General features: G+C 48.4%; 2 long non-coding RNA genes across 2 annotated transcripts; both read right to left on the bottom strand.

Annotated features, from left to right (window-relative positions):
• Nucleotides 1-1,165: 1,165 nt before the first annotated feature.
• LOC309889599 lies at nt 1,166-12,527 on the bottom strand. Its single transcript, XR_014319264.1, has 5 exons — nt 12,372-12,527; nt 11,923-12,065; nt 11,636-11,739; nt 10,704-11,219; nt 1,166-1,646 (listed from the first exon to the last, which is right to left on the bottom strand). It is a non-coding gene; the product is annotated as an uncharacterized lncRNA (long non-coding RNA).
• A 126-nt stretch (nt 12,528-12,653) lies between these two features.
• LOC309890337 lies at nt 12,654-15,309 on the bottom strand. Its single transcript, XR_014319406.1, has 3 exons — nt 14,426-15,309; nt 13,491-13,590; nt 12,654-13,265 (listed from the first exon to the last, which is right to left on the bottom strand). It is a non-coding gene; the product is annotated as an uncharacterized lncRNA (long non-coding RNA).
• Between the last annotated feature and the right edge of the window lie 12,514 nt (nt 15,310-27,823).

Genomic DNA, 27,823 nt, shown 5'->3' with positions numbered 1-27,823 from the left:
AAACCCTGGAATTGTGACATTACCAAAATCCAGCCCGTGGGACCCCAAGAAAGAAACCCCTGGGAGGTCGTGGAAGCGATCACACCACCAGACGGGGTGACACAGCAGGATGGAGACACCACCGTGGTCCACCACAAAAGAGCAAAAATAAATATTTCGCAGGTCACCGAGTCACAGTCACCTCACTTAAGCCTAGGCCGCTAGATGTTTGACACACAAGCGTCAGCGAGAGGTTTCTTGCAGTCAGAGGAGATAACGGGCACTTTAGAAGATGACTTCACTTGTGTTTATCGTTTTTCTTAGGAAGGGATGAACATGCCCGGAGAATCCCTCCTGGCTGCAAAAGGAAAAAAAAATACATTAGAGTTCACATTTTTTCATACCCTCACTTTATTCCCCACTCAGTGTCAGCAGAGGCCCTGAAAAGGTTAAGTTCTTCCAAGCATTGTCAGCTTTGATTTTTGTTTTAAATGAAGCAAGGACATGAAGGCGTGGTTCCTCCTGCATTTCCAGCAGGAAATATCTGCAGCCCCACAGCTCTGATTTGTGATCTCTACCAGCTTTAATCCCAGTATCAGCTGTTGTCCCATAATCTGCCTATTGCAACTCGTATCTAAGAGAAACCAAAATAATACAAAATGCAGAAGGAAAGGTGGTGGGCAGAGCTGGCCAGAAATGTTCTCCCTGCCACCCTTGAAGTTTTGCAGGTTTTTGTTTAAAGCCACTTTGTAGGGAGAGAGAAAATCTTAAAGGACCCTGGGAGTCCGAGTTTTTAGGTCTACAGTTTGTTGTTCTTCTGTTTCCCCGAATTTGTCTTTCTGTGAAAGAAAACCACATTTTCCTCCTTCCTACCTCTCAGGTGTTCCTGTTGTCATTTACTGGCAGTGACAAACGGTGAACTTCTGAGAAAAACAGAAAAACGAAGTTTCTTCTAGGGATGTGCAGCCACTCGGCCTGTGCACAGGAGGAAAATGTCACCGGCTCAGTATTAAGCATCTCATCCAGGTGGACATCTAAATCCAGCTAATCCATCCAACACAGAAAAGAGGGAAGCAGAAGCAGAGAAATCACTCCTGGAGGAGTTTGCTGCTTTTAGGGCCGGACAGTCCAGCTTCCCCATCCAGCCCCAAATTCTTTTCACGGTGGTGCGGCAGCTCAAGCGGATGAAGCTTTCAAGAACATCCATTTCTGGTAAAAATATTTGATATAAACATTGGTGAGCCATTTTGAAGGAAGAGGGGGTGGTGTTTACTGTTGCTGAGCAGTAAGATAGATAAATAAAAGCATTTTCAAGCATGTTCAGCTGAGAACTGCTATAGGAAAAGCACCGCTCGTTCACAAGGCCTTTGTAGGCCAAGCATCAGATTCCTCTCACCTGGTGCTGCCTGCACACTCTTGTTTCACAGGGAAGCATTTGTTAGAAGATTTTAAGACCCCTGATAATTAATTCTGTCTTTTTTTGAAGTGTTTCTGTGAATATTGGCCCTTCACCTGCTCCCGTGCCACCTTCCTCTCACCCACGGCCTGGGGAGAGCTCGTGCTCAAAGCAAACAACCTGACAAAGTAGGTAGGCCATCCAGCTCTGGTTTTGGAGAAACACGTGGCGTACACTCAGCCTCAGGCTTGCTCAGGAAATTGCCTTGCATCTAGAGAAAGAAGAAAAAAAAAAACAAAAAAAAACAAACCACAAACTCACCACCACGAATCAACCACCCGCGGAACATAAACCAGGGCACCAGGCGTGAGGCAGCTCTATCAGCACTCACCGCAGCGAGTGCTTCCTGAAAAACTTTAAACATTTAAACAGCGTGAGGGTTTTTGTCTTTTCATAGAAGAAATCCCGGGCTATAAATTAGCCAGCTCTCTGGGAAACATGACAGAAATCCGCTCACCCGTACCGACCTCCGGGGTTCAGCCCATAAAAACGAGAAGCTTTCCTCGTTAATGAGAGGAACTAAAAAGCCAAGGGTCTCTCGGATGTTTTTAGGGAACAAGGTCACCTTGCGGCCCACCATGATGTCACTGCAATAAGAGAAGGTGTTTTGGGAAGAGCTGGACAGATGACAGAGCTGGGAGTGAACGGACGACCAAAGCATGCCCATCCCTCCTGGCCTCTAGATGTTATAGGGACACATCCCAGCAGCAGCCCAAAAATCCTATTGTTAAGGCTCCTTTAGCTACCCATATCCTCAGCTCTGAAGCAGCAGAGGCTCTTTTCCAAAGAGAACAGCACCTCTGCTTTTATTTTTTTTACCTTTCTCCCCTCATTTCCCCATTTCATGTAAAGCCTGGAGGCAGATAACTGCTTGTAAGCCAACCCATAGCCAAGAAGGCAGCACAAAATTACCCTCAATTCCTGCAGAATTGGTGCAGGTGGCCATTAAGAGCAACACCCTTCCCCTCATGCACTTGGGCTGGTAAATAATTTTTTTAATTCTATGAAATTTCAGCAAGTAGAAACCCAGACATCCCTCCCATTTTCCATGGTTGTACCAACAGGGGGTGTAACTTGGGGCTGGGGGGGGAAAGACAGATGGATTTCTCCCTACAGTCACCTCTAGAAACAGTTTACGTAGTTTAAAAAGCAGGTAGATGAGCAACTTGGATCATTTCCGTGATTAAATTATATCTTCCAGTGGGAAAGTCTATTTTTTCCCACAGTTCTGGGGAAAGCACCATCATCCTGTAGGACTCTCCAGCACGCATCAGCTCCTTAATAGTTGTTTTATCTGAAGAACTTTTTGGCTTCCTGTTTTGTCTACTCTGGTACTTGGCGCTTTATGCAACATTATAAATCAGCGACAGTCTCCAGCTATGAGACGTGGGCTATCAACGATGAAAGACTTGACTTTGTGACAAGATGAGGCTAAGATCTATTTTCTTTACCTGCTCCTTTGCAACGCAACGCTGATACTTCTCAAAATAGGATGCAAACCCCTTCCACAAAGCCCACGTGTGCCCTCAGTACCCACACAGCAGCTCCAAGCCCCATGTTAGAGGCAGCAAGCGGGCCCAGAGGCTTGACTCTGCCCCTAAAAAACATCCTTGCCAAACAATAGAAAAGCCAGATAATGAAAACAGGAAACCACAAGTGGTTTCACCCATGCTAAGTTAAGCTGTTAAAAATAAGTCAAACCATGATATGTTTTCTGAGATGGGCTGTCCTGGCACCCTCTAGTTCCAGCTGCGTTGTCTGCCACCATGCCTTGGGATAACCTGTGCTTTCCAGAGCATCACCATCAGCTCCCAGTTAGTTTTGCTGATACTGAAGAAATCTTCTTGTTGTCATGTTGCTGACAACCCCAGCTTGCAGCCAAACCTCCCTCCAAGCAATCTGGCTAATCAACAGGAGAGGAGGACCTTCTCAAGGACCTCCATCCCAAGTGAATTTGGGCAATCACCCCAGGCCTGGGAGCTCTGAAGACTCCCTGGAGCCCCCATCCACGAGCGAAGAGATCACCAGGCTCTGGGTGATCTGCAGAGCCCAAAAGCTGCCACAGAAACAGTGACAAACAGGATCACCTACCAGGGAGAGTAGGGGTGGCCCCTTGGGTAAAGAAAAGCCTTAATTCTGCTGCGTTTTAGAAGAAGGAAACCAAAGGAATTCACCATCATCTGAAACTAGAAGGAGGAAATGAGAGGTGAAGGTAAGAGGGAGAAAAGCACTTTGGGACCTCCAGGAAACACAAGGACTTTGGGTTTGCATCTCATCAGGAAAATTAAAAATCTAAGCAACCACTGTGCTTAAACTGTTATGTAAGTATTGTGCGTTGAAATGGGACCCTCAAGTTCTGCTTCAGGTCTCAAACACCTTTGTGAAGAGGACACTGATGGGAAACGTTGTTTCACCTTGCTCTAGCTGTCTCCATAGGAAGCATCTCGTCTACAACCAGGAAAAGGAGGAGAGCATTTCCAGAGGGGTTGTCCCAACATAAAAATCACTATGCAAGAAGATACCTAGGCAAATGAGTTCAAGAAGAGGTTCGTTCCTGCATTAAAAAAATAATAAAATAAAAAAAAAATAGAGAAAAAAGGAATAGGTTGATTACTTCCTTAAGAATCATAGAATATCCTGAGTTGGAAGGGATCCACAAGGATCATCAAGTCAACTCCTTAAGCTCTCTATCTAGCAACTACGACTAACTTGTACCAAACACTTTCCTTCTTCAGCAGGAAAGTGAGATGGTGAGACACCGCTCACCTACACAATAAAGAAGAGATCAAAGACTGCTATACTGCAAATAGAATTTGTATCTAATAACACAATGCTGCAAAACAGGAAAAACATGCAAAGGATTTCACGCAAGGGTGTGCCTTCACTCCCCAAACGCTCAGAGATGGATGGTTTGTACGCAGATCGCTGCACGCCGAGAGATTTGGTAACGTGCCGTGCTCCTGGGACCCTGAACGAGGAAATGAGCTCATGTTTTATCTTCAAAAAGCCCCAGCTCTTCAGTTCTGTAAAACTTCTGGAATCTGTTGTCTTCGTTCCTATCCCAGCGCAAAGATAAATCTGGTTTTGTAAATATATTTCAATTAAAAAAAAATCAAATTATTATTCCACTAACATTGCAGTTAAAATGAACAATAGCTTGAGGCTCACACGTACATATTTTCATGAATTGACTTGAAAAATCAAAGCTTATTCTAAATACATTTACACCGACAGTAAGAATCACTTCAAATGATAAAGGGAAAATTTGAGAAGTGAACCATAGGTTTGAAGATTAGAAGTATTCACATTAGAGTAATAAAAAAAATCGCTTCCCCCAACATTTGTTTAAAATTAATAATTTAAGTATTCCTTCCTTATTTCCGTCCAAGGAAATCAAATGTTCTCTGGGAACAACGTATAGATGCATAAAGCAAAGCAAACAAAGAAAAAAGACACTGTTAGAATAGGCAGACAAGCATTAAGAAAATAAATAAGTGAATAATTCACAGTAACTTGTTTCCTAAATGCTGTTCTTCCAAATTCCATCACCGCTCCAACAGTTTCATTGAACGCCTTTAGACAGAAAACATGTCTCGAGCCAGTTTAGTAACTACACAGAGTAATATCCCCAAAAAAGGGAAGTCCCTTTGCTCATTTATGGGTACAACATTCTCCAAACAGTCTCTAAAGAGGGAGGGAAAAATACATCAATGCCTCTATATTCCTCTTTGTATGGAAGAAACAACAAAATCCCACTAGAACCAAATGAGCAGACACCCAAACAGCTTCTTCTCCTCTCTACATCTCCAACACCTACCTCATCATTTTTTTTTCCTCCAAAATTAGATATTTCATCTGGAAGTAAAGGCAGAAGACCAACTTCTAAGTGATTACATAGCTTGAAGATCCTACTTCTCCATCACCCAGCCTCCTGCTGCTCCCCTACTACTACTCTAACCCCATTGTCCAACCCATTGCAACGTTAAGGGGACTACAACCTCATTCATTAACCTCCCAGCTGATGAATTAATTAGCACCAGGTGTGATTGCACTCTCTGTTAGCACTAAGAGCACTTGTCCCTGTGGTTAGGGCCCTCATCCATGCAGGAACCAATGTGAAATTGTTGAACTCGGGTGGTGGTTTTCCTATGGGGTTATCTTTACTTCCCATTTTCCACCTCGATACCTGAGCTGAAACGACAGCCGAACACATTGCACTGAGCTTGGTGACCTCAGTGGTGCTCCTGCATCCAGAGGTGTGTGGTGAGGTGCACTTGTCATGTCACATCTTCAGTGCTTTTTATTATTTTTATTATTTTTCAGAGTTTTTTGATTGCTTTTGGATTTCTGAAACAAAGCAGCATTTGAGAAACTCTTCTCATTTGGAAGAATTTAGTAATTAATCGCAGATCTGCTCAGAAACAACCTACCAGCACTCCCCCTTGCAGGTGAGCTGCATCTTTTGGTGCTAATTCCGAAGATGGCCTCAGAGACAAAGGAAACCTTCAGACAAACTACGCTAGGGAGTGGAGAGCTGCTTTACGCTGAGATAAGACACTGGATGTGGGAAGCAGCGGTGATTTATGGGCTGCTGAGGATGTCCTGGTTCGTATTAGTTACGAGAGTTTCAGCAGTTGGTGATGGAGCAATTAATTGTCTGTGTTTTTCCTCCTCTGGCCAAGTTCTCGCAGGTACCCACGGCAGCTGCGTCGTTGCATGAATTGGGTGATGAGGAAAGGGAGCTTCTAGATGAAAGTGAAAGCTCTGACTCACCCCTTAGGGTTAATTGATAACTGAGGTAATCCACCTGGAGCCAACTGTTAGCTGGCTTCCTGGCATTATTAAGCAATTCTCACTAATAAAAAAAAAAAATAATAGAGTGATATGGCCACTGAAAAATTGAAAATGGGGTAGGATGGAGTCCATCCATCTGGCCAAAGACACAACAAGACCTAAAGTCACCTTCAGCTCCATCTGTACGACGTTTCGTGATGACAGCAGTCAGTGAAAGGGTTTCCTCGTGTCCTACAATGTTTTCCACGATGTAACGTGGTGTGATGCTGGCTGCTTTCGCAACAGAAAGTCTAAAGGGGGTTTTGATCTCCAACCTGCCTTTGAAGACCCATTTTGGGTCTTCTTTGAAGACCCATCCTGGCAGTTCAGAACATTTCCTAATATCAAAGCATGCAAATCAGTCCACCCTTACCGTGGTTTTAACTATAAAGACAACACAAAGAGCACGGGAATTAGGTTAAGTTACACTGCAAACAATAAACTTAAGCACAGCGTTGAAACATATTCAGTAGAGGTAGGATATGAATGATTTTCCTGGCACGTGTAAAATACCAACTTCCCAAAAGGACATGGGATGAGAGTGACATCAGCGTTTCCAGTTTGGGAAATGTAGTTCTGTCACAGTTGCATTTATTTTTTCCATCCTACATCTCTCATCCCGTCTAATTCTCCTATCGGCAAGGTGAAGATGACACAGATGGCAATACAATGCAGAGGGATCTGGACAGGTTGGAGAGCTGGGCGATCACCAACCGCATGAAGTTCAATAAGAGCAAGTGCCGGGTCCTGCACCTGGGACGGGGAAACCCTGGCTGCATGTACAGACTGGGCGATGAGACGCTGGAGAGCAGCCTAGAAGAGAGGGATCTGGGGGTCGTGATAGACAGCAAGTTGAATATGAGCCAGCAGTGTGCCCTGGCAGCCAGGAGGGCCAATCGTATCCTGGGGTGCATCAAGAACGGCATCGCTAGTAGGTCAAGGGAGGTGATTGTCCCGCTCTACTCTGCGCTGGTGCGGCCTCACCTCGAGTACTGTGTGCAGTTCTGGGCACCACAGTATAAAAAGGACATGAAACTGTTGGAAAGTGTCCAGAGGAGGGCTACGAAGATGGTGAAAGGCCTGGAGGGGAAGACGTACGAGGAACGGCTGAGGTCACTGGGCCTGTTCAGCCTGGAGAAGAGGAGGCTGAGGGGAGACCTCATCGCAGTCTACAACTTCCTCGTAAGGGGTTGTCAAGAGGCAGGAGACCTTTTCTCCATTAACACTAGTGACAGGACCCGCGGGAACGGGGTTAAGCTGAGGCAGGGGAAATTTAGGCTGGACGTCAGGAGGGGGTTCTTCACAGAGAGGGTGGTTGCACACTGGAACAGGCTCCCCAGGGAAGTGGTCACTGCACCGAGCCTGTCTGAATTTAAGAAGAGATTGGACTGTGCACTTAGGCACATGGTCTGAACTTTTGGGTAGACCTGTGCGGTGTCGAGAGTTGGACTTGATGATCCTTAAGGGTCCCTTCCAACTCAGGATATTCTATGATTCTATGATTCTATGATCATACGTACGTGCTGACCTCACTTTGAATTCATTCAAATATGACTGGTTTCCGTGCGGGAGAAGCACAGATGTTTGATCTCTTTCCTTGCACGGATTGGCCAGGAAGATGATAAAGCAGGAAAACACTAAATTTTCCAAGGATGTTACATTTTTGCAAGGGCAGAGCATCACTCACGCTAGACAGCAAGGAACTAAAACCACCTTTGTCTCAGACTTCAAATGAAAACCTGAAGTTGAGTCAACGGCCATCCCGTGGAAACCAAATGCACCTCTCATCCCCGATCCTTTAGGTTTAGAGAGATAAATCGTTCACCCAGCACAGGACTGGGAGGGGTGAGCCAACACACAGCTCCGAATCCGACAGCAGACTTCCTCCGTTCTTATTTATTAACGTCAGGTGAATCTGTCGGGATGAGCACGGCTTTTTCCGAGGTACCTTTCATATTTTCCCTGCGCTGGAAGGAGCCCAGCACCACGCAGCGCGTACCAGCTCTTGCCCTAGGATATTTCTATTCCTAGGATATTTCGCCGTGCTGCAGAGAAACGTACTCAGGCTTCATCCTCCACTTCAAGCCCGTGCAGGATAGCGCTACAAAGCATGTGGTGAACTCCTTGCCCAGGCTGTATTTCCCCGCGGGACGGCTCAGGTTCATCTCTTCTCTCTCCTACTGACAAGAACGGAGGTGAGACGTCGTGGCTGCAATATCACGCACATTTGGGGCACATTAGCTGGGGTCCCCCGAGATGCACGGGGCAATTTGAGGTCAGTTTTCCCTCTCCTGTCTGCACAAATCCAGGTTAATCCTTGGGTGGATTACGCTCCGTAACTGTAAGGGCCGAATTTCAAGCCACGATGACAAGAGGTGTGCCCACACCACGCAACTCTCCTCTCCGAGACCGAAAGTTTGCAATTAAATGAGGAAATAAACCAGCACAATGCGTGTTTTGAAGCTCCTTTTGAGGGTCACCATGTCCCAGCGCTGCCTGTGACACAAAGCCCTGCCTGCCCTCCAACCCGCAAAGATTTATGAGCCCTTCCTTCCATCTCACAAGCCTCAATTTCACCCCGTAACCTCTCCCGAACCCGCAGTGAGTCAGCACAGCTTGTCTGCGGAGCCAAGATCGATGCACGGCTCTGGAGCAGATAAAGCCTGTCCCCGGGTCAGCCAGGAGGCGTTTTGGCCATATTATTGCTGTCCCTTCTCCCATCCCATGTCCCCGGAGATGCTCCGGCTGACGTTGCCTCGCTCACCCTCCCAAGACGAGCCAAGGTCACGGCACAAATCTGCTCAGAACCAAGTTATCTTCCGGCGTCTACACACAAATCTTGTCCCACAAGTGTTTTTGGGGCCGCCGGAGAAGTTTTCTTCCAACTGGGAGGAAAACACGAGCGCTGTCAATTGGCACGGACGAGCGAGAACGGTGGCTGGCAGAACTATTTTCCCTGGGGTCTTGGCCAAACCCTTCCCACGTGGTCACATCCCGACTCCCCAGAGTCTCCCAGAAGAGATAAATAAAAATAAAAACCTAAATTTGATGCCGTATTGTGCTTTTTTTTTTTTTTTTTAGGGTATGGGTCAAGAGTGAGAGCGAGCCCTCCCCTGCGCCGATACAGCCGCGGCCCTTGATCTGGGAAGTCAAACCGACCGTCCTAAACCACTTTCTTTCTCAAAAGTTGCTCTGCAAATGCATCAGGGGCCTCGTCTTGAAGCAGCACTGCCTGCAAAAACGGCACGGCATGAGATGCGGCTTCTTTTATCCCCAGCAGAGGAGGGCTGGGGGCTGACGCCTGAAAGGAGGCTTTTCTTTGGCGACGCCAACAGCGTCCTCAGTAGATTTCTCCCCCCCCACCTCCCCCTCCCGCCCTAACCCACTTTCTCAAAGGCAAAAAAAAAAAAAAACAACACACAAAACCAACCATAAATGGCTCCTGTAGTGTCTGCAATGTAAAGAATTAGCTGAATGGGAAGAAATGAAGCATGGGCTTTATGTCCCGGTTCCAGTCAGCGCAAACATCGCCGCTAATCCCTGTCGTTGGAGGGGACTGGGGAAGAGGCACGGCTAGATCCCACTGGGAGCATTTTGTCCGCCTCAATCTGCACTCCAGATCACTTCTTTTTTTGTGTGTGCGTAATAAGATTGAGTTGTATCAAGAGGCCTGTGTAAAACGTAAAGCTGGGGGGGTGGGGGGTGGAGAGGATATCGCGCGCGGTTTCTGCCGCCGAACGTAGCACCTACAAGTCTTCATGTGCGGGGAGGTCTGAGCAACCCATTCATTTCGCGGGAGAAAAAGCAAGCTATTCATTCCCTGCAAATCCCCTTTTGCCATGGCAACCCCCCCCCCCTCCTCCCTTGCCACCCCCTCGCGCACACCAGTTGCTCGCAGGGGCTGCTTGAAACGAGACAACAACAAAAAAAAACCAACAAACCTTCGCCCGGCCCGCGCTGACGGGTCCTGCTTTGCGTTTTTCTGGACTCCAGCCCCTGCCCCAGAGCGGGACCAACCCAGTAACAGGGGAAGGAAGGGACAGAAGTGATGCTGTCACCTTGCCTCGTCCCCTTTCACCCCCGGTGGCATCACAGCCGTGTCCCCAAACGGGACCATGCAGGAGATGGCGCGTCCTGTCCCCCTGGTGAGGGTGTTTGTGCCATGGGGACAACATGGGGTGTTTTTATTTCTATTCTTTGTCCCAAGGAGAGGGTTTTGGGGTGCCAAAGCCCCTATAGCCAAGCAGGATCAGCCCCGTTTGCTGCTGGGCCTTCCACAGGAGCACACCAACAGCCTCATCCCAAGAGTTTCTGGGGGCCAGCCCAGCTCCCACCGCTCTGGGGACCTCCAGCCATCCTCGGAGACACGTCCCACATCCCATTCTGCAAGCAGAAATCCCAGTTTGTGTTGTTTGTGGAGCTTTTAGAGGCTTACCAACGCTGTGCTCAGGCTGCAGGGGAAGCCACAAAGGTTACGGGGGCCTTCCTGGCATGACAGCTTCAACTCAAGGTCTTCCTTCTACCTCTCTGCCTCTCCCCTTTCCTCGTATCCCACCTCTTCGGAGCCATTAGACCTGCAGGGAGGGCTGGGATAAAGGAACAAGATCCCACGTGGCCAAGGATTTTGGGGACTCATGCGTTTTGATCTTGCTTAAACCACATCTTGAGTTACAACTTCAAGCAGAGCAACCGAAAGAAAGAGATAAATGACCTGCCGCTGTCTCACTGGAGGGGAAACTCTTCCCAGAAGGTGTGATCCCTCTTGTTACCCGAACAGAGACCGATGGTCTGCTACAGGAGGCTCATTTAGCAAGAAACGAAGCAGGGAAATGCCAATCAAAACCCAGTGCCACGACGACAAGACCTCAGGGCGCGTCTTCACTTTTGCAGCATCACCACATCCAGCACCTCTGCTTCCCACGGCTGAAAAACGCCTCGTTTCTTGGTTAACCTGAAATAACATGTGAGAACGAATAAGGGATTCGTGGCAGAAACGCAATTTCATTAAAAAGGAGAATTAAGAACTGGTTTTGATTAAGGATTAATGACTCGTTTTATTTTTATAAATGCAGAGAGAATGCAAAACGCCGGGAAATAAAAGTAAGTCTTTGCACAAGGCATTTTTAGGCGAAATCCCAGCAATACCACGGATTTTATCCTGCACTTCATTATTGACTGAGGTAAACGAAACCCTGCCGGTGACCCAGACTTTTCCCCGCTACGTCCTGGGCATAAAACCTTTCCTCTCCCCAGGCAAACACGGCTGGCCAGTCGGTCACACCACAGCCTGTTAATGTGGGGATATTTTAAACACCCTCCAGAACCTCTGGCAAATGGCTCCGCGTGGGTTTCTCAAAGTACACAAACCAATTTCCTGATTTTTAGTGGCTCTCCTCCCTCAAGAGCTTCTCGTCTCCGCAGGACACCTCGGCCTTCCCAGAAGATCCAGCGCATCCCGGGGTCTGTCCCAGCTGCAGCCAAAATAAAGAAAAAAAAGAGGAATTTGAGAGTCTTCAGAAAACAAATTGTCTGCTCCTAAAAATGCCACCCAATTCAGCTGAGTGGCACTTTTGCAGGACCCTGCTCCTCTGCATTCCCAATAACGAGCTTTGGAGATGCTTGGATGTCTAGAAGTTAGTCGAGATGAAACCCACTGACAAGCCTCCCCCGAAATCAATCCTTTGGTGACAGGCTTTGGCTCCCACGACGCACCGCGATCGCGGGGCTGGGGTGAGAAAAAGGGAAGGAAAAGCAATCCAAAGGCCCTCTCCGCTCTCCAATTTGCACTCAGAAGGCTCTGACGTGACTAAAGGCAGATGAAAAAGTGAGCGGCTGGAGGAATGACAGCTCCCAGCTGTCTGGCCTGCCTCTTCCCCACCAACAGCGTCCCCGTGTACACGGCACAGACAGCCTGGCTCAGGCAGCAGCTGTTCAACCCCTGGAAATTTCACAGAGATTTGGGGGTTTCTTTCATATGGGATGAGGAAGCTGCAGCTGTTGAGCAGCTGCTCCGTGGGAGCTTAACCACCCGTGCAGCAGAGCTGGGGACGTTGGCACAAGTACCTGGGAGCAGGAGCAGCCAGGAAACCCTCTTTTAACCTGCCTGCATCTGAAGCTTGGTCCTCAGTCCACCTCCGAGCTTCATTTTAGCTCAGGAACGTGCTTCTTGGAGCTTGGAAGTCCCCTGCTTTGGCTCCCAGATGAAACCCAAAGGGAGGGCGCGTTGCAGAAGCGCTCCGATGCCTTCACAGATCTGTTCCACCTCACCCTGGGAGTCCCCAGAGCACTCAAGGATGGGATATTTGGATATCTCCAAACACTTCTCACCTAAGAAATCCTTAAAACCTTGAACACTGATGTTTGGTGTTTGTTAGGCTCCTCAGGGCTGAAATGAAGCCTTGGCTTCATCACAGGGGCATTCAAGGAAGATCCACCCATGCAGAAGCTTGGACCACATCTCTGAGGGGTGCACGACCAGGCTGCAGGGGATTATTGCTTGGACATTCAGGCTTGATATCCACTGAAATTCTCCTTTTCTGGAGAGATTCAGCTGCTGACAACAAGCACAAGCCATGGGCAGCTGTGTTACTGTTCAACGTTACCTTCAACGGTGTTACCAACAGCGTAGGGCTGCACGGGAGCTTCCAGGACCCCATTTGCTCCTTTAAACCTCATTAAAAGCAAATTGGCTTTAGTACCTGGACCAAGGCTGCCTTCTGGCTTCGAAAGCTGTGCTGAAACAAAAGCTTGTATTGTTAACACAAAGGGCCACAGCCCGTGCCCAAACAAACAGACTCGCATGGCCCTCAACAAAAGCAGAATTGTTGCCGGTGCTGCAGTGTTTGTTGGGACTTGCAGCTCCCAAAGTCCCCGTTTTGCTGTTCCTACCAGCTGGCCTGCTCCTGCCCACCGGGGCTTGATGCTTCCTACCCGCTCTCCGTGCCTTCCTCCAACGCAAGAAGATGCTCGGGTGAGGCTGTCCGAGGGTCCAATGATACTGTCAACACGCAAAGCATGACCATTGATTTATGATGTTGGCTTCTTGATCAAAAGCTGTCAATTTGCCACCGTTTCCAGTGGAAAAAGCTTTGGCATAATCATAATGTTCTCTTAATTTTACTACAGCCCCCATGTCCGCTCCAGACAGGCAAAGAAAAGCCAGCAGAACATCGACAAAATGTTCTTCCTGAGAAGAACAAATCAACTAATGTCTGTGCCTCACCCTTCTTACAGACAGCTCCAGTTCGGCTCATCCAGTGATCCCATAAGCCGCAGGAAAGACCTCGTCATCCCACCGGTCTCGAAGAGGAACTGTGGAAAAGCTGGAGACAAAATCAGACAAAATCTGGAGACAGATTGCTCATTGCTTCCACATGGCTTCTGCTGGATCAGGTGTTGCGTAGAAAACTGCATCTATTTATCTCACTGGTATTTATTAAAGAAATACTGATGACAAATGCTCCCGATCAGTTCCGGGGGTATAATTAGGCTCCCTGATAAGGCAGACAAATTTGTGTGGAAAAAAAAAAAATAAGCCCTGCAGAATACTATTCTACATCCACTCTGTTGTGGAGCATGTTTTTGCCACAGCCACTCCCGTTGCAAATCCTTTCCTACCTTCGTTGCCTGGAGTTAATTAACAGCGAAGCTCGGGCTGCGCGTTTTGAGCAGTCACATACCCAACAATGGCTTCATTGAGGATGGAGATTAAAAATAAATACAACCCTTGCTCCGGTGTAAGTCGTTAGCAGCCTCCGCCAAAAGATATAACGCTGTCAACACCAAACTCCCGAGGGCAGAAAATATTCTGCTGGCAGCACAGCCCCGGAGAGAGCACCCGAGGGGCTGCAGGAGCCTCACACACACGTTTCGGGGTGATGGAGCAGAAAAGTGTTGGAAGAGAAGCAGTGGCAGCGCTGTTGCCTGGACTATTTTAATTAGGGAGCAGGGAGGACCTCAGGTCTACCCAGCCTTGAATTTCCCAGGGCTTTTGTATGTGTTGCAGCAGGAGTTTGGTTATTCTCGCCCTTTGACACGCTCTCAAAACCAACAAGGCTGATGAACTCCAGCGTTTCCAGAGGCTGGCACGTTCTCCATCTCCCCACCTCCGATAAAAAAAAGACAAAAACCCAAACAGCACAACCAAAACCTCCTCACCTTCCTCTACAGAAATCCCCCAGGTGCTACGATGTGAGGGAATGGACCTGGAGGCACCAGGGTGGGCGAAAAGGGCAAACGTTTCCAACCCCAGAGCATTTCCTTCGTGCAGCATCGCCTCTCCTCTCCTTTTAAAGAAGAGCTTTCACGCCTGTGGAATCTGAAGAATTTTGCCATCAGCTCCCATAATTTTCGTGGGGCGAGACGTATCGCGGTGCTAATTGCCCTCTTTGATCAGCGATCCCGCACGGGAGAAGAGTCATGGGAGATGATCGATCTGCATTTTTGGATGTCTTCGGCTCCAGACGGTGCCTTTCTCAACGGCAAATTACACAAAAAATAGCCAACTAGAACAGATTGTGAATAATGGGGGGAAATAAAGAGGAACTGGGTAACTTTTCCTTGGTTGGAGAGGCCTTTGGCAGAGTGAACCAGGTTTCAGAGGGGAGCAGCATTTGCTAAGAAGGACTCTCTGAGGCATGGCCTCTTCTTTTTCAGAGAAAGAGAAACCTCAAAGAATCCCATCGAGCTCTTCCTGCTGTGCTAGCCAGCCCTGATCCTACTCGGGGGACAGCTTTGTCCCTCTCCAGTTGTGTCGGGTTATTTGTCATCGCGGCAGAGGGGAGTTCTCAGAAATCACCCGGTGCTTTAATCCCCTGCAGCGTCTCTCCGAGTTTATTCCTCCTCTTCCTGAGAGCTGGGCAAGTGTGAGAACAGCCTGTGGGGGAACAGAAAAGCCTCCGAGTAAAGCACTTAGCCCACAATATCCGTAGAAAGGCACTTAGCTGGAAGTCCGCAGGGCTCGGGTCGGTCAGAAAGGAGTCTCCGTGCCAAGGATGCCCACGGGGTTTGGTTTGCAGGGGATGCAGCGCCTCGGGGCAGCAGGTCCCAGCACAAATCCGTCTCTCCAGAAGGACAACGCGTTCGGAAAAAAAAAGAAAAGAAAAAGAAAAGCGGCTGTTTACGAAATCAAATCCATTCTGGTGAGAGGCTCGGCTCCCAGCTTTGAGAAAAACCACACGGCTGCGTCCCTACAGCATCACTGCCACGATGTCCGTGTCGGAGCAGGATGCTGGAGGGCCTTAGCTCAGCAGTAAATCCCTTCAGAAATTCAGGCTGTGATTCCCTGTATGTACAACACGACGTTTTCTGCCCTGGTATTGACAAACTGAGCAAAGGGAAGGGCGACGACACCTTAATTTAGAGTTTTTTTTTCCTCCGTTCTTAGAGCTGAGCAACGTAAAGCTCGTTTCCTTAGCAGCCTGTGTTGTAGGGTTTCCCTTCCGCCCTACAGCTCCGGGGAGACACCTTGCCATAACTTTTATGCTTATGAAATTGTTCCAACAACCTCTGCAGCTCGGCTCTCCCTCGAACAAAGCGTTCTCTGTGGGGCTCTGAATAGAAAACATCAGCCCACGGTGATAGGGCTCCATTTAGCGCCCAGCCCTAGGCATGGGATAAAAGTGCTTTTCAACGTGTACTGGGGAAAGAAAAAAAAAAAAAAAATGGCTTTTAACGCTCACACAGCACTCCTTTTAAAATGCGAACGCCACTTAAAGCCATTGATAAGAAGAAGTTGGGCTAATCTTAGCGAGAGGTTCCCATGACCTCTGAGCGCGCGCAGCGCTGCAACTCTTCGTAAAATTATCTTTGCAGGGAAAACGATGTAAAATTTACCAAAAAGGCCTCGGAGCAGACAAACGACTGCTTGTTAGGGACCCAAAGCATCAGAGGAGATGTTGGTAGGAACCTGGTGCTGAGGCTAGCACAAGCCGGAGTGATTAATAATGAAGAGTGAAAGAAAAGCAAGTCACAGGCATCAGCAGGGATTTCAGGCACCTGGGGAACTCCCTGCCCTGTGATATCTTCTGCAAGTGAAGCAGCAGGGGTAGAGACGGTGATTCTCTTCACTTTCTTAGCAAGAACAACAACAAAAAAATCATATAAAGGTTTTAAACCTCTTTTTTTAGGAAGCAAACCTGTGAAAGTTTGCAAGAATCAGTGGGTTAGATGCTGTGAAGTGAATCCTTAAGCAAACTCACGTAAACCAGCAGCAGCATGGTCTGAAGGAAGGCTGAATCAGAGCAGAGAAAGACAAAGGGAGATTTCTCCTTCCCTCTGTCTCTGTGTACAGTAAACTGTGCTTGCCAAGAAGCTGCTCGGCACCCCTGCCAAACAAAGCTTTGCGCCTGCATGTCACAGCCGGCCAGGCAGACTGAAATCCCCAGGAACTCCGACAGCTGGATTCAAAGAGGGATCCTGGCCGAGCAAACGGCTCCGAACGGTGCCGGATGGTAAGAGAAAAACTTGGAGGGCCCGGGAGATCATCCTGAGGTGGAAAACGAAATCGAAACAGGCCTCGTGGCGCCGGAAGAGGCACGCTTTTGAAATGTGTCGTCTCGTGCCACTCTTTGGGGGGAGTAACGCTGGAAAAGCTGGAAAAGTCATCGGTTTTCTGGTGCACAGCTCCAGAGCCAGACCTTTTCCGCGCACAAACAATAGGAGAAGCCCTTCAGCCTTTTTATAGCATGGAAAAAAAAAAAATAAATAAATAACTCAGACTCCCAAGGCCGCACCTTTGGCTGCCATCGCAGGATGGTGCTCGGCCACGTGCTCGGAGCAGCCTGGCTCTGCTGTTTGCCCCTGGCCATTGCTCCACATGGGCCAGCGCGTGTCCTGATGTGATCTCTCTCCAGTTTTCCCTGTTAAAAACAAGAAAAAAAAAAACAGAACAGATTCGTTACAGGGTGGTTTTAGCACAGAGGTTGCCCCCAGCACAAGTACGGGGTTAGCACTGGTACCCTTTGGAAGCCCCTCCAGAAGCCTAACTTCCTTAGGATATATTTAAACATTTCTTAAACTAAAACTTATTTCCTCTTACGCTAATGTGTGTGCAAACACATGCAAAAAAAAAACTAGATTCCTTCATTTTCATCAAGCCTTGAAGATGACAGCAGTCATTTTCTACAGGCTGTCTTTTTAAGCTTTGTATTTTTTTTTTTAATGTGGCCATTATGAGACAGAACCTGCAGTTTTGCCTCAAGTAAAGCTCTTTTTCTGCCGTCAGTGAGCAGTTTTTTCCCAGTAAAAGCCATCATTATTTTTTTACTAGTAACAGCTGTCGTCCTGGACTCAGCTCGGCGGCAGCACCCGCTTTCCTCATCACATGTGCCTGGTACAAGCTTCGCGTTTGGAAACCAGGCAGAGCACAGACCTTTGGGTTTCTTCTTTGAACCAGGTGCAGCTTGAGGCATCCCCGGCCTTCAGGGATGAGCAGGGCACGAGCCTGGCCCCCTGCTTTTGGTAATACCTCGGTGATTTTTGGCATCACAGCATCGCCGCGCTCATCGATGGAGAGGAAGAGCAGACCCCAAACCCTGGCCTGGGTGCCTTGAGCACTTCAACATCAACCCTCCTGTGCCCCCACCCTTGTCAGTGGGGTTTGGGTTCCTAAATACCTTGGAAACTCAGAAAAAAAAGTGATTTTGTGCTGCCCTTCAGCGTGTGGAGGAGATTTGCAACGCCAGACACTTCAGCTTCCTACAATCAGCCTCAAGGCTTCTTTGTCTCCCACGACTTATTCGTAATTACTCAAGCTGCTAATTTTACTCTCATGGAAATGGTGCTGGGATGCAAAGCTATGCAGATAGGGGATAATGGATGGCAGGAGGAAAGAATGAAGCTTGCCGGGCGCAAGAATGGTGCTGGGTGCTGAGCAGCTTCCAGCAACCAGCAAAGCTTTGGGGAAGTCCCGAGAAATTCAGGTGGAAGGGTGAAACTTTCCTTATCAGCTGGAAAAAAAATCCCTCCTGGTGCCACGGGGCTCCCCACTTGAGCACCACAAGTGGCCCTGGTAGCACCGGGGGTTGAAGTTCAGCCACCCCAAAGGCAGAGCCCTCGGAAATCCTGACCCAGCCACCTCCAAAGGTCTTTCTGCCTTCATTTCCTCCGCAGGCAAACTCCAGACGTCACCTTTAAGCTCGTATTTTTGTCACCACCTCTCCACCTGGCAGCTGAGTGGCCACGTCCAGGGACTCCACGGAGCTGAGCACTCAACCACCGGGTTCTCTCTTGATTTTGGATGCACATCAATGCGAGCAGATGCACGCAGTAATTATCAGGAGGTTCTCTCAGACATTTCTATGTCAGTGCCTGTATTTACCCACATAACCAGCACTCGGTTTCCATCTTAATCCTCATTAATAAAAGGAGTTTACACTCAGGGTGCATCCATCAGCTCCCTGGCTGGCCACACCGTACATTTTGCATGCCATAAGGATGTCAGGAGAGGACAAGACCGGATTTCCACAGAAAGCTGATGCTGTCGCTTGCCTCGCATAACGTGAAGAAGTGCTGAAAAGCAAAACGCAGCCTTTAAAAAAAAAAAAAGAAACAACTATCAGAAGTTCAACGAATTCAGGAAGTTAATAGACTTCAGCACTAATTTGCCCGACAGTAAACCTTCACTTACGAACCACAGATGTGGGCTGAGGTTTTCACGTGGCTCTTAATCTTTAATGTTATGCGTCTGAACCCTACGGCCAGCATTTTCAACCTTTATTATTTCCTGGGCCTCTGACTTTTTTTCCACGCAGGGTTTGCCCACGCGTGCAGGAACGTTGGTGGCTCGTTGGCTTTCCCTGGCAAGGCACCCGTGGACTTCTGCAGCCCCACAGACCCATGACCGGGTTTTGCTCTGGATTTCTTCTTACAGAAGAGAGAAAAACACAAAGATTTGGGATCTGTCTTAGTTAATGGATACGAGAGAAGAAGATGTTGACCTCTAAGAGTTGAAGAGAGAAATTCCAGCTGCTTCTATCCAGAGCAGCAAGTGCCAGCCAATGTGCTGAGCCAGCTAAGGACGATCTCTGTAATTACAGATAATCTTAAGAAGGCATTTTCTGGTTTTATCTTCCTTTATCTTTGTTCCTTTGCTCCAAATCTATGTTTTCAGTACTCTTTCATCTTCCCGTCTCGTCTAGCGGGACGGCTGGGGGAGCACGAGCCGAGACACAACAAGGTGTTCTCCTCCCCGGCTGTGGAGACCCTTCAGACAGGGATATAGGGACACGGCGACCCAGCTCTGGCACCCCAAAGTGCTGCTGCAGCGGGCAGAGAGGTTTTCTTTGGGTCAGACACGGCTTGGTCACGAGCTGGCAATGGTCCTACGCAGGAGAAGCGTCTCCTTTGAGCAAAATCTTAAGAAAAGTCTGATCTACAGGGCAGAGATGGATGGGAGAAGGTAGATGGGGGTGTGCATGAAGCCACAGTCTCTAAAAAATGTGCAGCGACCACCTGAAATATCAACTCACCCACACCTTGCTGTTCTCCTTGGCCTCGGTACCTCACTGAAACTCTTGGGGCAAGGGATATCCGAAGTCAAATAACAACCTGTGTGGCGTGACACCAGCAGATGCTGTTCAGAACATTCAGAACCGTTTTGATGCTAATTTGGTTTCGGTTTTCCCACCGCCTTGTCTCAGTTTTAGCCATCTCTATCTCTCTATTTTGCCATATAAGTTCTTTCAGCTCTGCCAAGCCACAACGGGCAACTTTCCGTATGAGTTCCTCATTTATCATACGGTCAGAAAAAGTCACATTTTGAGTCTTCAGACACAATTTTGTGAGTCAGCACGCTCTCAGGCAGGAGCTCGGCGTGTCTATCCGATCACAATTTTCACCAGCCCCTACAACACGTTGGGTTGCAGCTACACGAACTGGTGCCTCGTAAGAGAACAGAATAATTTCTTGAGTCTCCACCAGGTAAATAGTGTAAACAGCGGTTTTAACATGTCCTATATATTTTGGAAGCAGAATTATAGCCAAGTAATAAACCGAGGCACTTCCAAAGCCAGTCAAATGTACTGAAAACCAAAACACTTCCATACCTGCTCGACCAAGAAGGCACAAAATTACTAACTGCTCTGCCTGGGGCTGCGGTTTTCCCCTCCTGGGAGGACATTAGCACAGGCTCGCAGTTCCACATGGAAACCACATGCACTTGTTACGGTTGTACGCACTGAAAATCATCAGCACCGCATTAGGCTTTCACAAAGCTGGAAACGCGCCCGGAGCAACTCCACGATCCTTCAGCAGGCATCAGAGAGACGAAAAAAACTTCTCTGTCTCCATCGTACGTCTTCTTCGTATCTGTTAAACTAAAAGCAAAGCCAGGTGGTGCAATTCTGCTTACCTGAGCCTTGCACATCTGGAGCAAACTTACCTTTTTTGAGTAAAATCTTAATACCTGAGCTTCCGTGGTCAAGCCACAGCAATTTTAGCCAGTTTTCTGCGCTGGGAAGAAAAGGGAAGTGATTAATTTGTGGTTAATTTAGTAAGAGAATAAATTATTTTAATCAGTGCTAAGGGCAACAGTGAATTCCAGCGCTCCTACAGGAGAGAGGTGAGGAGGGACAGCTTCAGGTGACACCTTCACTTCTGGAAACGTCCACGTCCAAGCAAATGGTTGACATCCACGCCTAAGCCATGGCTGGAAAATTGGCACCACCGAGTACCGAGCTCGAGAGGCCAAGGGAGAGCCTCTCCTACAGCTGTATTTGGGGCCGCTGATATAAAACACAGTTGCATAAGTTGCAACAGCTGCCAGAGAAACAACATCAGGCTGATAGCAAGTGTCATGAGGAAGCAGAGACCTCGTGGCACATCCAAACCCTGCGGCTTCCTAGCCTGGCTAACCTCGTGTCCAAATCCACACAGCATTTCTGAGCACAAAAGCTCTTGCTGTCCAGTTTTAATATCTGGCCTTGCTCCCTTTTGGACCCTGTCCTAGTCTGGAAACCCTCCTGGTCCCTGGTGTAGTCTGTGTCCATAACCTAACCTCACAAGAAACCCCGAGCACTTGAAGCAAGCTGAACAAATATTTGAACGAGGCGGCAACGGGGTGTCTGCAGAGCTGCCTTCTGACCTGCTTGTGCTTTCCCAGCTCTCCAGGCATCTTGTTTTGAAGAGGCTTCTGCTTCCAGAGCCCTGAAGGGTTTCTGAAAAATCCCCCCTTAGGACTGAAGCCTCAGAAGCCCCTGAACTCTTGTGCAATGGGCTACTGACCGAGTTCAGGACCTCGAGGCACCGCTGCAACAGATTATTTTCTTTCCGACTGCCTTTCTCCTTCCATCGTATTTTTGCCTAGAAAAAAAAAATACAGAAAATCACAGAAAAACAGAAGGAACTACCAGGAAACAAATTTTGCATTTTCTCTCTCGGACTCTTCAGTTCAAAGGCTGCTTTCCTAGGAAATAATTGCTCCCCCACCAAAAAAACAGCATCGACAGCGCTTCTTTTTCTAGGGAATTGTTTTCAGCTCAGTGCTGATGCCTATGAAAATGAGAAGCTAACAGCACCAAGGAACGGTTCTGTCTCTATAAAGCCTTAAAAAAAAAAAAAAAGATTTTGAATATTTTACCAGGGTTTTCTTTGAGCAGCAGCAGCTGATGGCAGTGAACGAAATTCCCCAGCTAACGTTTCAAGGAAACGAGAAGTGCCTCAGCCAGTGATGAAAACGTCTTCTGTCCGTGCCGAGCGAGCGTGCAGATATCCGCTGAGTTCACTCTGCAGAAATCCCCCTCTAAAGTGGTCCGAAGCTTTCTCAGAAGACGGATCCCTGAGAATTTCTCTGAAGCGAGAAATCTCTCGGTGCCAGAAGTGTAAATTTGATGAAAAAAAAAAAAAAAAAAAAGAGTTTTCCAGTATTTAGAGAAAGTTTTCTCAGTGAGGTTTTCTTTTAAACCTCCCTTCCCCAGCCTCTCTGAAGGGATCCCACAGACCCTTCCCAGCAGGATGGGATGCTCAAAGGGCCAGTCCGTTCCCCCAGCACTCACCTTACACCAAAAAAATGTGTGAAATAATTTGTGAAAACTCGAAATTTGGATGAATTTCGGCCAGAAGGAATTATTTGTCTACAAACTGTAGGATGAGCCTTCCCTCAGCGACCTTACAGGTATTTTCTAGTCTATCTCCTTTTCATACAGAAACCCTAAAAGCCCAGCCTATATGGCTGAGACCAGCTGCACTTCGCTCCTTCACGAGAAGCTGAAGGGATGAGAACAGCCTCACCAACACACAGATTTCATGGGAAATGACTTATTTCACGGGAAATGACTTAATTCGGTGCTGGTAAAGCTCTGGGTAACACTCAGCCTGGCACAGCAGCAGCAGCAAGCAGGTGGATGGGGTCCTTCAGGTCCTGAGGAACAGCAAGATTTTTTTTTTCCTCTCCTCAAGCCTCATTCCCCAAATACCGGCGAGTGATTTGCTTGCAGAAATATTCAGCTCCGTCCGGGACTGCCCTTCCTGAAGCCGGTGCAGGACTATTTACCTGGGCAGAGCTGAGAAATCCCTTTTCCTCCTCTTCTAGGGGAGGAGGCAAGCTGAAAGCTGCCATGTAGGGGGCCACCAGCCACCCACCTGCCCCGTAACATCTTTTTCCTAGGGCTTTCCTCACCTCCGGTTCTGGGACAAATCCCGCACAGCAGGAGGGACAAGGAGAGCAATGGGAAACAAACACCTCCCAGGTCTGGCAGCCCCGCAGCTGATAATGAGAAACACGTTCTCTTAACAAGGCTTTCAGAGACAGAAACATTAAAAAAAATATATATTAAACATCGTGACAAACGGTGCCAACACAAGGATTGTGGCAATTTGATTTTGTTTCAGTGAGTCGATCCCTCCGGGGAGGGCAGGGGCGTGCTTCCAAGGCAGAGAGCAAACATTTTTGCCAGGAGGGATGCACAGAGGTGGGTGATGCTCCAGGGAAGCCCAGGCTAAGCTGTCAGGGGCTATTCAGAGCCCGCAGAGCATTCCCAGCCTTGGATTTCACCCAGGAAAGCAGCGCCTCGTGTCTCCAGCACGGTTAAGTAATTTTTTTTCCTTCTTATTTCCTCCCCCACACCACGCACCGGCAGCCCCTGCCCCGTCTCCCGTTTGCACAGGAGCTGAAGCCAGCAGAGAAGCGAAGGCGCTGTATTAATCACCTTCTTTTATGTGGCTTTTGAATGAGCTCCCCGACCGCAAAAACTTGAAACTCGACTGAATGTGACTCACTCCCAGAGCCGGCGTTCATTGGCCCGCAAACTCTCCTGATTTCGCCCCGTCCGAGTCCCGTTCCTATTGGAAGAGAGGCCCTGAGGTGTTACCTCTGCTGTAAGCAAATGTCACTGACTCGCAGTAACCCCAGAGGCCGGTATCACCCCATCACCCCATCAGCTCCTAGCCTGCCCTCCAAATCCCTCATTCATCCCCCAGCAGCCCCGAGCAGAGCCGGCGAAGCTCTTGCAGAAATTCCCCCCCCCCGGGTACGGACACGCTTCCTCCTTTTCTGGGGCCGACGTATTTCTCAGAGAGAGGCCATCTACAAATCTGGGAATAAAAAAAATAAATAAAAATCCTCCTCAAACCTATTAAATGTCCAGATTTGCCATGGTGCGCTCACAAAAAAATAAAAATAAAAAGAGGATTTTTGATGAAAAGCCTCAATCTGTTTCGAATTAGCATCAGAGCCCGCTCCGGAGCTGTTCTCTGACCTGGAGATAAAGGCAGCCCAGATAGAGATGGATGGATTTGAGAAACATTTCTAGAGTCAAACACGGGCTTGGGAAGCGATTCATAAAAGGAAAGCGGATCCATATGGACGCTGTACAGCTCAGCACTGGCGATTTAAGGCATAGTTCGTAAAACATTCAAATATATTGAAATGCTGTGATGTGCACAGATTGCTTAGGCTGCTGCTCTTCTGCCTCTCCCAGAGCTACGGCTAGACAGAGGAGCCCAGGTCAGGCCAATGTCATTCTGCACCTGCGAGCCACGGAGCGGATCAGAGGCTCATGAAAGGGACAAAGCTGTGATCTGTGTGCTGTAGTTGTACGCCACATCCCTCTCAAACCCAGCAAAGCAGAAAGGAGAGGCTTCCCAGTTGCAAGGAACCCCAAAACGTCCGATTTCACAGCTCAGTTTCTGAAAAGAAAACTTTTGCTAAAAGTTTGACCCTTTACTTAAGCTTCAGATGGCAACAGATGAGATGAACACGCTGTCCCAGGGCCTGCATGTACCTTGTTAATTCAGTTGTTAAAAAAACAAGTCTGAAGCTTACGTTTTAGGGAAGGAAAGCACCGTGTCTTTGCAGCAATTCAAGTTAAATAGTAACTAGCCTGAAAGCTTCCTCCATTCCTTTGGGACCTTTCTCCAGCCACTGCAGCATTCACAGTCTGTGCAAGGTTCCGGGGTGAGGCTGCATGAAAGGAGGACGTTTTTGCCTTTTCTGAAAGTAAATTAAACAATTTTGTTAATAAATTATTTTGTTAAAGCCTGACAGTCTAAATTACAGCAGATGACATTAGGTAATGCTTCTTTCTGGGGAGACAACTTTTCTCTCCCCCTCTCCCCACTTTATTCCAGACACACTCTGAAACACAACTAAAATCCTAAAACTTTTAACTTTTGACATGCTTCTCGAAAGCCTTCAGGATCCTGGTGTATCATCCTGATTACTCAAGTTAATACGTTTTTTCCCAGGCATCTCAACTGAGTCGATTTCCTCCCTCCTCTGCAACCAGAAGGAAGATGGTACCAGGGGTCAAAGAGGAGCAGAAAGTCCCAAGGATGGGTGGATGGAGAAGAAAAGGATGTCTCCACTCTAGCTACCCACTTTGAGTAGGATGGGACATTCACGATACATGACAGACTTGATATCACATGGGAAAGGTCACTCACGTCCCTGGTTTTCCCATTCTGCGTTTGCACAACGCTTCCGAGCTTCCGAGCGAGCTGTGACCATGTCACTTCTTGCAAACTGCAGTCCTACACTGACATCTTTTGCAAACACCCACTTCATTCCACAAATGTCATTAAAAAATAAAAAAAAAAAAAGAAAAACACATTAAACTAACTGAGAGTAATTTAATTGAGAGGTCAGCGGGGTGGCAGAGCACGCACATGGCTATTTTTCCAACTACTCACACGCTGGAGAAAATCCTTGTTTACCCCATATCAGCAAGCCTCATCCATTAAAAAAGACCAAAAATAACCAGACGAAAATAGAAACAGACTCATTTGCTCATCACGACGTTAGGGTCAGTCCCTATCCTCTTGAGCTCTTTGTCATCAACCTTGCAGAAGCCAAACGTGTCTGCAAGATGTGATTGCAGTCATCTGCATGTGATTAGCAGTTGGGCAATGCCGGGAGCCATCACGATACCTCATCCAGCACGTGTTTGAGAGCCTTGAACGCTGGTCAGTGTTCCCCAGTTGCCATCAGCCCATGGCGAGGAGATGCAGCAAGGCAGCTCCTGCACCTCGAAGCCTAACCACCTCCTTAGGAGCTAATACCAAAAAAATAAATAAATAAATAAATACAAAACCGAAACAAACCTTTTTTTATCTTAAATGTAAGTACCTTATCACTGATTACCAGCGCTATCTTCTCGGGCCATTCCCTGGCTTTGATTTGCTGTAATTCACCTGCGAGATAAGTCGGTCAGGGAGCTGAATCAGCTAAAAGGTATTATACACCCATGTGCTTTTGAGAAAAAAACGAAACGCAGGTGTCTCAACCAAGGTCAGGCTTTCCAGCATGCACAGATACCATAAGGCTATCGGGCTCCTGAAGGCAGTGTGCACTGCAGGCTTTCCTAGAAGCCTTCTCCTTGAATTTGGTTGCCGGGCCATGGCTATTTCTGGCTGTTCAATAGGAGACAGATAGAAGCAGGAAAGCGCAGTCTGGATTTCATCCTGACCAAGCACGCCGCGTTACCACAAGCTTTGCCTGCTCGGTTCACTTCAGAGAGGCTGCGAGGGAGCGATGTGCTTCAACACAGGCAGTGTTTTTTTCATAAAAAGCAAGTATTTCAAGGAAACCTTCCAAGGCAGCGAGCTGGACATGCCAAAACATGAGGCGCGCTGGACACCGCTCCCCGCTGCGGCCTGCCAGCTCGCTCCTTCTCCAGCCAGCTGTTTTACGAGATGACAAGTTTTTCCAGGCCCCAGGCTCGAATTTAGGAGCAGTGGTCAAGCAGGCAGCGAGACACACAGCTGGTTTCATTGTCAGGATAGCAGCAGACACACATCTTCCTGCCCGCAGAGGCTCGGGACCCACGCTGTCTGGGCCTCAGGTCTCCCCATTGACTCAGACCAATCGGCCTCGTTCCTAGAAAAAAAAAATATAATAATAATAATGAACTTTGTTGGGATTCAGGAAGGAAGAGCCCACCCCAGAGCTTGAGAACTGTAAATAAAGGTACAAGAGGGAAGAAATCCTGCTGATCTAGGTGCATTTTTTCTACCAGCCCACCACCGCACAGCAGCTCTGAGGGAACTCCCCTCCGCCTCAAGATGGACCCTTTCATCCCTCCCACCACGTCCACCACCCCAAATATTGACTTGTTCCTCAGGTGTGGCTGACTCCTGGCCTCTCTGGAGAGCCACCACGTGCTCCAAGAGCCGTTGGTGACCGTTGCTTTCCAGTCATTACGCTGGCAATAAAAACGGAGAAAGCCCATAAAAGCTGAGGGGAAAAAAAATCCACCTCGAGTGCTGGCTCAGCCCAGGAAGGGGCAGGAGTTATATCGGGCTCAGATCTCGGCCCAGGCTCGCTGCCAGGCACAAAGAGCTTCCTGCAGACCTAGTGTGGAGATAAAACTTCGTCATGGCTTGGGCCTGGGTCTAAACTACCTCCAAAGGTGCCTCAGAAACCCCTGTGCACTGATAGGGGATCATGGCTGGCGTGAGGTAGGCCAGGCAGCCAAGTGTCTTCAGGCCCCAGAGTTAGGCAGCAGCTTGTGGGGGCTGAAACTTGTAGGATTAGGCTCTGAAGTTCACCCAGATCCCATCACAGATCCCATTGTGGTGGGTCGCTCTCTGGAGCAGGACAACTTCGGGCTGACCAGCGTGTGAGCTACAAAAATCGGTCTCCACCTCCAGCACCCAGCCATTTCCTCACCTCAAGCCAGGGACCTAAGCTGGGTGCCTCAGTTTCCCCGCCTGCTACGGGAGCCCAGAAATCTTCTGGCGAGAGTACTGCCACGCGTGAGAAGCAGGGATCGTCGCAGCGTAAATATAATCAGTGTAAATAAAATCATTTCTCGTATCACTCGTGGCTTGCTTCCTCTGGTTGGCAGGAGGTGGAGCCTCACCGCGGGGAGCCCCGCTCACGCCACTGCTGTTCTGGGACACGTTGCTCGATTCGCACCAGCCTCCTACATCGTGTTTCTTTCAGGACTGCAACAAAAAAGAGCGTGGGAAGCACGGAGGGACCAACCCACTGATCTACGGCGCTCCGAAAAATCCCGTCGTGCTTGCTCCTTTCTCCCTTGCCTCTGCTCCTTTGTAGTCGTGACCTCCCCCCTGACGAGGCCAAACTTCTCCTTGATGGTATTTCAGAGCTGACCAGGG

Source organism: Aythya marila, assembly GCF_965140915.1.
Source record: "Aythya marila genome assembly, chromosome: Z".
Taxonomy (NCBI): domain Eukaryota; kingdom Metazoa; phylum Chordata; class Aves; order Anseriformes; family Anatidae; genus Aythya; species Aythya marila.
Note: the sequence above shows the minus strand (reverse complement) of the source record. Positions and strands in the feature narration are given on the sequence as shown.